Consider the following 12,565-nt stretch of genomic DNA (forward strand, 5'->3'; position numbering starts at 1 on the left):
TGCACTTAAATGGCGTGCTGAAAACAGAGCTGTTTTTGACCAGGGAAAATTAGTGTTTTCTTACAATTCTAATACACTATAAAGCTTCAGGTTTTTTTTTCTTCTTCTGTTTTGTGATCCGTGCTTGAATAGAGTCAACAAGAGTAAATTTGCGACAACAACTGTAAAATGTGTTTATCAATGATTTACAGTCATTAGCATCTACTCTTCGCCCCTCGCTGCTGTCTGCCTCAAATGAATTGCAGGCACAGACAACGATGACTTGATGAAACAAATCATCCTGAATCCCAGCGCATGCTAATGGAGGAAGGCTGGCATGCTAATCACTTACCTCATTAGCCTGTGTAACGGGATAATACAGGGCAAACTACTCAAATGAGGCTTCCTTTGTCACCACAGTAACACAGCGATTTTTGTACGGGTGATAAATCGTGGGCTAGTCAGCTTTCTCATTCTTACTGGAGAGGCAAGCTGACTTGCATTCTGGGAAGTGACATGTTGCAGGTAAAAACTCGCTGCTAATTCTTGAAGTAATCCCTCTTTATAATCTTAAGGAGAAGAAATCACATTAAAGGGATTGCGTCACTTATACAAGATTTCCACCACGTCTGCACGACTGAGTGTCTGAGTCGTGCCATTTTCTATTATACTGCCTGCAGGGTAAATAAGACACACAGGACTCTTATACTGGGATGATGGGAACAAAGAAAAAAAAAATCTTATGCAACTCCTCTTTCAGGTTTCATGTTAGTTTGACAAAAGCATTTGGTACAAGATCAATCTGTAGCTGTCAACTTAACATATGCTGAAACTTAACACATATTTTACCAAGTTTTCAGTAATTGTAAACAGATTTACAACCTGGCCTTGTGGTTGTCTATCCTCTCATTTTACATTTGCAATTCTTTAAAAGACTTTATCTTCCCAGTTCTCAAAGCATCTGAGCATCTCAAAGAGTTTCCTTTCACGCAGCCAGCATTGTGTAAAAAATCACACTTATGGCACAGCATCTAATGTAATATGAGCACTTAATTATGAACTTGAGGGGAGTTGTCAGTTTTCTTTGTGAAAAGCTGCTCAGACACACTCATACTTGTTCGGGGGTTTTGGAGAGCAGAGGAAGTGCTTCTAATAAGATTTGGGATCGATGTTTGAGTCAGACAGACTTGATGAGGTTAGCAGGGTTAAAACAAGAGAAAATAAAAAAATATATATGTTTTGGCATTTGAGAGAGAGAGAGAGAGAGAGAGAGAGAGGATGGCAAAATAAACAATGTACAAAAACAGCAGCAAAGCATGTTTACAATAATGCATACTTGCATACATTTGCTCATTTTCTCTGGCCTCTTAAATTTGTACCTACAGTAAATGTAAAAATGTGAAAAAAACAATAAAATAAAAAAACAATAAAATAAAAAATAATAATACTGAATAGATATAATAATGTATTGTTACCATAATATATGTTTACGTTATTTATATTAAATGGACATACATTAAATAAATAAATAAATAAATAAATAAATAAATAAATAAATAAATAGTCACATATTTAACATAGTACACACAACATCAATGCTAAAAAAGTGTTTTTCTATTAAGGGGAATAATAATAATAATAATAATAATAATAATAAAATGTTATTGTCTATTTCCAATATGGTAATCTATTTACCACATATATGATAAAAAATAAATAAATAAATACAGTAAAATAAAATAAAATGCCTATTAATGGTGAGGTCTATTTAGAATATGGATGACCTAAATACTACAAGGCAATATAATATGCCATAAAAAAATATTAGCTCACTGCAGAAATCCACAATTAAACTGTAAAAGTGTTTATTCTGCACTAAAATATACTGAAAACTCAACTTGCATATTTTTTGTCCAATTAAACACTCTAGAATAGTAATATCCCTCCCCCTAATACCATCTGCCTCTGCCTAGCAAGGCCACAGATGTGTCGTAAACTTAAATAAGTTGAGCTATAGGATATTTCAGTCTTGAACAATGCAAAGCCAACTGTTCCCATCACGAGTGTTGTTAATTCTTTGGCCATCCCACATAAATCCATTAATCCGTTTTTACTGTCCAATTGCTTCTTATCTCCACCTCTGTGGTGAGCCTGTCAGATCCTTCCCCAGGTTTTCCAGCTCGTACACTTCCAGGGGAAAGCCGCAAAGACAGTTCAGTTACGAAACATGGTAAACGTGGAAATGAAGTGTTAATTGGCAGCTGTGTTTGCAGAACAAGAGCTATATCAACATATCTTGCTCTTTAAATCTCTTCCTGAAGTGCAGAATGCCTGCACTTTGCCTGTGTGGTCAAGCAAGAATGAGTCTGTGTATATGTCATACTGTATGTGCACCTGAGACTAATCAATTCTGCTGCTACGGACAGATTCGCCCTAGTGTTTCAAATCGCAAACTCTCAGGACTCTCAAAAGTACAAGTCGGGTGGTAAAGAGTGCCGTCACTGTCTGTGTCATAACTCGCAGTGGCCATTGAATGCCTGGAGTCTAGTTCAGGCAGATGGTATTTAACTACAGTGAGATTAGCAGGCCTTACAGCCATCTGTGAGCAAACCATGTACCTGTGATCAATGAAGAGAGAGCTGTGAGAGAAAGAGGAAGAGATTTAAAGAGCAAACACAGCTGGCAATTAACACTTCAATTCCATGTTTACCATGTTTCGTAACGTGCTGTGATTTCTCTATACCTACATAAAAGGAAGTGCGATACAAATAAGCTCAGATGCGAGCGTCGAGAACGGAGATGTAATATAAACATGTTGGTTTGTCACCCATGCTGCCTTCAAGTCAGGCTCATATATTTATTAGCTGAATTGATAACACTTTACAATAAGGTTAACATTCGACCTTAGTTAAAATGAACTAAGAATGAACAATACTTCTACAGCATTTAGTTAATATTAATTTCTAAATTTACTAATACATTATTAAAATCAAAGGTTGTATTTGTTAACATCAGTTGATGCACTGTGAACTAACATGAACAAACAATGAACAGCTGTATTTTTATTAACTAACATTGACAAAGATTAATAAATATACTGTAACAAAAGTATTGCTCATTGTTAGTTCATTAGTTAATACATGTTAACTAATGTTAACTTATGAAACTTACGAAAGTGTTATCCATGAACTTCTATGAACGGTGACTCTATGTTGAAATGTTCAACAGGAAACTCTGGCTTTTCTTTGAGCCCAGACTTTCCAACAAGGGGGCGTCACGGCGTGCTAAATATAACTGACGGTAAGTTGGCATTGGTCATTAGTGCTAAAGCCTTATACACGATTTAAAAATAGAATAAACACCCAGAAAAATGTTGAGTCTAAAAATCTTATGCACATACACTATGTTGCTTTTTATTAGTTATATATTATTATTTTGTTATTTATTATATATATTTTGCACTAAAAATGTTGGCTGCATTAAATAACCAGTCTAACCAATCCATTTTGTTCAGACAAAAATAACTTGAACACTTGTTAACTTGAAATAACTGTAATTACAGCATCTGAACTGAGTCTGAAGTTCTCTGGTCTTTTGGCTTCTGGCAAAAGATTTCATTGCAGCTTAGAGAGACACATAGATAGGAACTTAGAGAGCCACATATATAGGAACTTAGAGAGACACATAGATAGGAACTTAGAGAGCCACATATATAGGAACTTAGAGAGACACATAGATAGGAACTTAGAGAGCCACATATATAGGAACTTAGAGAGACACATATATAGGAACTTAGAGAGCCACATATATAGGAACTTAGAGAGACACATAGATAGGAACTTAGAGAGACACATAGATAGGAACTTAGAGAGCCACATATATAGGAACTTAGAGAGACACATATATAGGAACTTAGAGAGACACATATATAGGAACTTAGAGAGCCACATATATAGGAACTTAGAGAGACACATATATAGGAACTTAGAGAGCCACATATATAGGAACTTAGAGAGACACATATATAGGAACTTAGAGAGACACATAGATAGGAACTTAGAGAGCCACATATATAGGAACTTAGAGAGACACAGATAGGAACTTAGAGAGCCACATATATAGGAACTTAGAGAGACACATAGATAGGAACTTAGAGAGCCACATATACAGTATAGGAACTTAGAGAGACACATAGATAGGAACTTAGAGAGCCACATATATAGGAACTTAGAGAGACACATAGATAGGAACTTAGAGAGCCACATATATAGGAACTTAGAGAGACACATAGATAGGAACTTAGAGAGCCACATATATAGGAACTTAGAGAGCCACATAGATAGGAACTTAGAGAACCACATATATAGGAACTTAGAGAGCCACATATATAGGAACTTAGAGAGCCACATAGATAGGAACTTAGAGAGACACATAGATAGGGACATAGAGAGACACATAGATAGGAACTTAGAGAGCCACATATAAAGGAACTTAGAGAGACACATAGATAGGTACTTAGAGAGCCACATATATAGGACCTTAGACAGCCACATAGATAGGAACTTAGAGAGACACATAGATAGGGACATAGAGAGACACATAGATAGGAACTTAGAGAGACACATAGATAGGGACATAGAGAGACACATAGATAGGAACTTAGAGAGACACATAGATAGGGACATAGAAAGACACATAGATAGGAACTTAGAGAGCCACATAGATAGGAACTTAGAGAGACACATAGATAGGAACTTAAAGAGACACATAGATAGGAACTTAGAGAGCCACATAGATAGGAACTTAGAGAGCCACATAGATAGGAACTTAGAGAGACACATAGATAGGTACTTAGAGAGACACATAGATAGGAATTTAGAGAGCCACATAGATAGGAACTTAGAGAGACACATAGATAGGTACTTAGAGAGCCACATATATAGGAACTTAGAGAGCTACATAGATAGTAACTTAGAGAGACACATAGATAGGGACATAGAGAGACACATAGATAGTAACTTAGAGAGACACATAGATGGGGACATAGAGAGACACATAGATAGGAACTTAGAGAGACACATAGATAGGGACATAGAGAGACACATAGATAGGAACTTAGAGAGCCACATAGATAGGTACTTAGAGAGACACATAGATAGGAACTTAAAGAGACACATTGATAGGAACTTAGAGAGACACATAGATAGGAACTTAGAGAGACACATAGATAGGAACTTAGAGAGACACATAGATAGGTACTTAGAGAGACACATAGATAGGAACTTAAAGAGACACATAGATAGGAACTTAGAGAGCCACATAGATAGGAACTTAGAGAGACACATAGATAGGTACTTAGAGAGACACATAGATAGGAACTTAGAGAGACACATAGATAGGAACTTAGAGAGACACATAGATAGGAACTTAGAGAGACACATAGATAGGAACGTAGAGAGCCACATATATACTGTAGGAACTTAGAGAGACACATAGATAGGAACTTAGAGAGACACATAGATAGGAACTTAGAGAGCCACATAGATAGGAACTTAGAGAGACACATAGATAGGAACTTAGAGAGCCACATAGATAGGAACTTAGAGAGCCACATAGATAGGAACTTAGAGAGACACATAGATAGGAACTTAGAGAGCCACATAGATAGGAACTTAGAGAGACACATAGATAGGAACTTAGAGAGACACATAGATAGGAACTTAGAGAGCCACATAGATAGGAACTTAGAGAGACACATAGATAGGAACTTAGAGAGCCACATAGATAGGAACTTAGAGAGACACATAGATAGGAACTTAGAGAGACACATAGATAGGAACTTAGAGAGACACATAGATAGGAACTTAGAGAGACACATAGATAGGAACGTAGAGAGCCACATATATACTGTAGGAACTTAGAGAGACACATAGATAGGAACTTAGAGAGACACATAGATAGGGACATAGAGAGACACATAGATAGGAGCTTAGAGAGCCACATAGATAGGAACTTAGAGAGACACATAGATAGGTACTTAGAGAGACACATAGATAGGAACTTAGAGAGACACATATATAGGAACTTAGAGAGACACATAGAAAGGAACTTAGAGAGTCACATATATAGGAACTTAGAGAGACACATAGATAGGGACATAGAGAGACACATAGATAGGAACTTAGAGAGACACATAGATAGGAACTTAGAGAGACACATAGATAGGAACTTAGAGAGACACATAGATAGGAACTTAGAGAGCCACATATATAGGAACTTAGAGAGCCACATATATAGGAACTTAAAGAGCCACATATATAGGAACTTAGAGAGCCACATATATAGGAACTTAGAGAGACACATAGATAGGAACTTAGAGAGCCACATATATAGGAACTTAGAGAGCCACATATATAGGAACTTAGAGAGACACATAGATAGGAACTTAGAGAGACACATAGATAGGAACTTAGAGAGACACATATATAGGAACTTAGAGAGCCACATATATAGGAACTTAGAGAGCCACATATATAGGAACTTAGAGAGACACATAGATAGGGACATAGAGAGCCACATAGATAGGAACTTAGAGAGACACATAGATAGGAACTTAGAGAGACACATAGATAAGAACTTAGAGAGCCACATATACAGTATAGGAACTTAGAGAGCCACATATACAGTATAGGAACTTAGAGAGACACATAGATAGGAACTTAAAGAGACACATATATAGGAACTTAGAGAGACACATAGATAGGAACTTAGAGAGCCACATAGATAGGAACTTAGAGAGCCACATATAAAGGAACTTAAAGAGCCACATAGATAGGAACTTAGAGAGACACATAGATAGGAACTTAGAGAGACACATAGATAGGAACTTAGAGAGACACATATATAGGAACTTAGAGAGCCACATATATAGGAACTTAGAGAGCCACATATATAGGAACTTAGAGAGACGCATAGATAGGGACATAGAGAGCCACATAGATAGGAACTTAGAGAGACACATAGATAGGAACTTAGAGAGACACATAGATAAGAACTTAGAGAGCCACATATACAGTATAGGAACTTAGAGAGCCACATATACAGTATAGGAACTTAGAGAGACACATAGATAGGAACTTAAAGAGACACATATATAGGAACTTAGAGAGACACATAGATAGGAACTTAGAGAGACACATATATAGGAACTTAGAGAGACACATAGATAGGAACTTAGAGAGCCACATATACAGTATAGGAACTTAGAGAGACACATAGATAGGAACTTAGAGAGCCACATAGATAGGAACTTAGAGAGCCACATATAAAGGAACTTAAAGAGCCACATAGATAGGAACTTAGAGAGACACATAGATAGGAACTTAGAGAGACACATATATAGGAACTTAGAGAGCCACATATATAGGAACTTAGAGAGACACATAGATAGGAACTTAGAGAGCCACATATATAGGAACTTAGAGAGACACATAGATAGGGACATAGAGAGCCACATAGATAAGAACTTAGAGAGCCACATATACAGTATAGGAACTTAGAGAGACACATAGATAGGAACTTAGAGAGACACATATATAGGAACTTAGAGAGACACATAGATAGGAACTTAGAGAGCCACATATACAGTATAGGAACTTAGAGAGACACATAGATAGGAACTTAGAGAGACACATAGATAAGAACTTAGAGAGACACATAGATAAGAACTTAGAGAGCCACATATACAGTATAGGAACTTAGAGAGACACATAGATAGGAACTTAGAGAGACACATATATAGGAACTTAGAGAGACACATAGATAAGAACTTAGAGAGCCACATATACAGTATAGGAACTTAGAGAGACACATAGATAGGAACTTAGAGAGACACATATATAGGAACTTAGAGAGACACATAGATAAGAACTTAGAGAGCCACATATACAGTATAGGAACTTAGAGAGACACATAGATAGGAACTTAGAGAGACACATATATAGGAACTTAGAGAGACACATAGATAGGAACTTAGAGAGCCACATAGATAGGAACTTAGAGAGACACATAGATAGGAACTTAGAGAGCCACATAGATAAGAACTTAGAGAGACACATATATAGGAACTTAGAGAGACACATATATAGGAACTTAGAGAGACACATAGATAGGAACTTAGAGACACACATAGATAGGAACTTAGAGAGCCACATATAAAGGAACTTAGAGAGCCACATATATAGGAACTTAGAGAGCCACATATATAGGAACTTAGAGAGCCACATATATAGGAACTTAGAGAGACACATATAGGAACTTTGAAAAACACATAGATAGGAAGTTAGAGAGACACATAGATAGAAACTTAGAGAGACACATAGATAGGAACTTAGAGAGCCACATATATAGGAACTTAGAGAGACACATAGTGTCCAGCCACAGTTTTTGTTCATTTTTTTTTTTTTTGTTCAAGTGATGTCTAAAATATACCAAAACTTTTGACTGGCATTTTATACAATCACTCTAAAAAAATCAAAATAAACTATATTACTAAAAACATCTAATATACTAAATATATATTATATTTTAATATATAAATAAAATGTATATATACTTTTTTAATATACATTTTTTTATATCAATAATTTTTACAGAATTGCCTCGAGAGTACAAATATTTCACCAATCATGCATGGTGATTCTATTTCTCACACCAAGGAACGAATGCCAAAATCTTTCAGTGACTAATGACTTAAATTAGGTCTGTTCCTTACACAAAGCTATCGCATGACTTCAGATGCTTTCATGTCATATGGCCCAGTTTAATACTTTTCTTTTTTTTCTCTTTTGAAGTTTGACAGTCTTAATCCTCAGCCAGGATTTTCTGCACAAAATTAATTTTTTGTGTTTGACGGAATAAAACGTGAAAAAATAAAATCTATCTGTCTGTTTCTATCTATCAAAAACCATTCTCTAGAATGCGTGCTAAAAAGTGCATACATTAAAAAGCATATTAAATCAACAGTTTGATCAAATACAATTATTAGGTACAAATGTATTTTTATAAGTAGACTGAGCATAAATTGAACCACATTCAACACATTAAGACGCAGAGAGAGAGGCTGCTCCAGAAAAGTGCCCTTAACCAAGTTAACAGTAAATGACGTCAGACTAATGATTTGAGTGCTCTATTTAATTGAATTCAGGAATATTAATTACACGACGGCCTCGCTCTAATCTGTTGGTCCTGGAAGATTTGAGCCTCAGATTCACCTCTATATGTGACCATATGGCAGCCACCGTTGGAATCTGCCGAGGTTTGCGACCTAACACATATGAGTGCGCCCGTAACATCTGCTCTGATACAGTGCCACGAGATGCTAAAAATGAACACAGACTGACATAATCCACACATAAACATAAATAAGTTTCTTAGAAGTGCACTTTTTTTTTCTTTTTTTTTTTTACATGCATCAGAGTGCTATCCTTATCGTACCTTGGCTGCAAGGTGACAAAGTTAGAGCAAAAGCGAGAGTCACCCTCTTTTGGAGGATTTTGCCTGTTGAATCAAAGCTTTGAATTTCATGGGTGCTCGAGGGAAATTAATATTTTTCTTTCTTTCTTTTCTGTCTTTCTTTCTAACCAAAAAGGAAGGAGATATATTTCTTTCAGGGTTTGTGATATGAGAAATTTCATTTTCAATTTTTACAAGAAGAGTTCAGTAACATACTGTATCTTTTGGTGAACATTCAGGATCGTTTGATGTCAGTCTGGTTTGTTTGAACGATGTGAACGCTGTTACCGGACACCTGGTGTAAAATCACCCTTAAAGGACTCAAAATATCTTCCCCAATCCAAAAAAAGTCTAGTTTAAAACAAACTGAGCTCCAAAAAGGTCTCATTCCAAAATATTCCAATTTCTACTGTCAGAAACCAGAAACATTAGCATATATGACCACCTACATTTACACATCAACAAGGGCTGTTCAGTGTTCAGCAGCTTGGCCTGCACAGTCATATGGGGTAAAAACAAAGATGTTGGTCTAAACAAAATATGAGAAAGTTTGCCAAGCGATGTTTGCTGTGTGTAGCATCTGCATAACCTTACTAAGGATTCCAACATAAAGACAGAGTGGCTCAGTATTGTTTTTAACAAGGTCCCTAAATTAGCAATTCAAATGAGTCTGTACACTGTTTAAAACTGAAGAGGCCTGACAATTATGGCATTTCTGTGTAATGAACCTCATGTTCATATACTGCACTGGGACATTTCATGGAAAACATGAGTTCCCTTGCTCTAAGAAAATAGTTGATATACTATGCACGCACAACACTGTTTCTTGTCAGTCTGCCTTGAATCTTTATAGAAACTCCAATGCAAAAATGGGTCATTCACAACAAGCTACGGTTATGTTCAGAACTATCAGCACATTAACGTACGACTACCTACATTTACATACTGTATCTATAAGCTTAACACCACTCTGACTCAACAAGCACCCATTAATAACAGAGGTCATTTCCATTATCTTAAAGGTATAATAGCAAAACACCCAGGTAATTTATAAAGGACAAAACAAGGTTTTTTTTTTTTGTTTTGTTTTTTTTTTTTCTGAACAAATCTATCAAACTTGCAATGAAATGTGTTATAACTTTGGCACCACTTTTGAATTTAATGTGAAATGCTATTCACAACCCATTTTATTTGAGTGAAACAAGTGGAAAAAAAAAAGAAAAAAGTAGGGCTGAACATGAAAAATATGCACAGATGAATTATTAACAATCATACCTGGATCATAGTGCTGAACAATTAATCAATAATGATCGATTCAAACACCCAAGCGATCTCATTCCTACATGACAATGATTTGGCTATGTCTATTAAACCTTAAACCAAAATCACACCAGAACATTCAAATCAGAGAGAGAGAGAGAGAGAGAGAGAGAGAGAGAGAGAGAGAGAGAGAGAGAGAGAGAGAGAGAGAAATAATACAAATATTCAAATTATATTTCAGATACAAACACTGATGTCTACGGAAGTGATCAAAATAGAGCAAATCCTTTTGAAAGTAACTTGGCACTTCAAATAATGATTGTATCGATTACATCGTTACGTCACTAGGTGGCGACAAGTGACTTAAAAATGTAAGTCATTGAATTATTCATTCAAGAGATTTGTTCAAAAACGCTGATTCATCCCGTAATGAAACCAGCATTTCTGAGTGAATCATTGATATTCAAACTGATATTTTTTAAACAATTCCTTCGAATCAATTAAACATTTTAAATAGACTGCAGCAATGAACATTTAGTCAGATCCTCTAGAATATTTTGTTTAGTTGCCTCTTGTCTGTTCAGAATCGTGAGAGAATTGTGATCTCTATTTGAAAGAGAGAGAGAAAAAAGTGATTCTCACATTATCCAGAATCGTGCAGCTCTACTGGATCATGCATTAACATGAAAACGGGGAAAGTTTGGAATTTTTTGTGTGTGTGTGTGTGTAAAACTAAATTATGGTGCAAGAAACCTTATTAACATTAAGAATATGCTCCTAAAATGTAAAACAGAAGCACATAAAGATAAGCACATTTGAAATAACAAAGCCAAGAGTTGTTCATTTAACGGGTTAACTTATTTAAAAGTTTGTATTTTCACAAGCAAAATTCTCTAAGTCAAAGAACTACATTGATTTTAGCTCAAGCAAAATGACTTTGGATGGGGTTCTCCAAAGGCCCATCCAAACCTGTTTTTCTCTAGCAAAATCTAAAGTTTATCACAACAAATAGTTAGTTTATTACAACAAAACCAGTCTGAGATCAGTTGCAAGAAGCCAACAGCAGGGTACGGGACGCTCTGGAGGTGAACTTCTTTAGCAAAACAGAGCCGCAGGGAAGGAGGGAGCCGAAGAGTAATTGGAGCCTTGTGGAGGATAGTTTTCAGACTGTTGGCTTCAAGGCCACAGAAAATGATAAATGAATAAAAGAGGATGTTGATAAGGGCTTTGGAAATAGTTTTCTGAGGCTGAGATAAGGCTTATATTCGATGGAATTATCTTAGGGCTGGGCTGGTACAGTTTGTTCAGGTGACGCATTGCAGACATTAATTCAATCGTTTCTAGCTCTTTCTCTCCTCCCTCGGTTGCGGGCATCAAAGTCTGAGCAAAACAATGAACCCTTAGAGCATCTAGACTCCTTAAGCAATAGCACTGCTGTTTCAGCAAATATATTTTGTTTTGGTCACAAATTTGCTTTCGGAAGATCAAACAAGGGTAGATCTATTCATAGTCACAAAGCGCAAGTGTGAGAATTCAAAATTCCACTCCAAATGGTTTGTGCAGCCCAGGTTTCTACCATATTATTCAAACCATACACAATATCAAAAAAGAAAGTCAATCAGTAACCCTCATGTATTCAGAACGCAAAATGACTTTTTTTTTTTTTTTTTGTGAAACACAAAGTGAGATGTTAATAAGCAGGATATCCATGCTACTCGTTTTCATACAACGAAAATAAATGGCGATCACAGTGTTCTTCATAGCGAGCTATTGTGCGAAATATAGTGCATAAATCATACGGATTTTTTTTTTT

The sequence above is a fragment of the Scardinius erythrophthalmus genome (genome assembly GCF_964197995.2).
Source record: "Scardinius erythrophthalmus genome assembly, chromosome: 18".
Classification (NCBI taxonomy): domain Eukaryota; kingdom Metazoa; phylum Chordata; class Actinopteri; order Cypriniformes; family Leuciscidae; genus Scardinius; species Scardinius erythrophthalmus.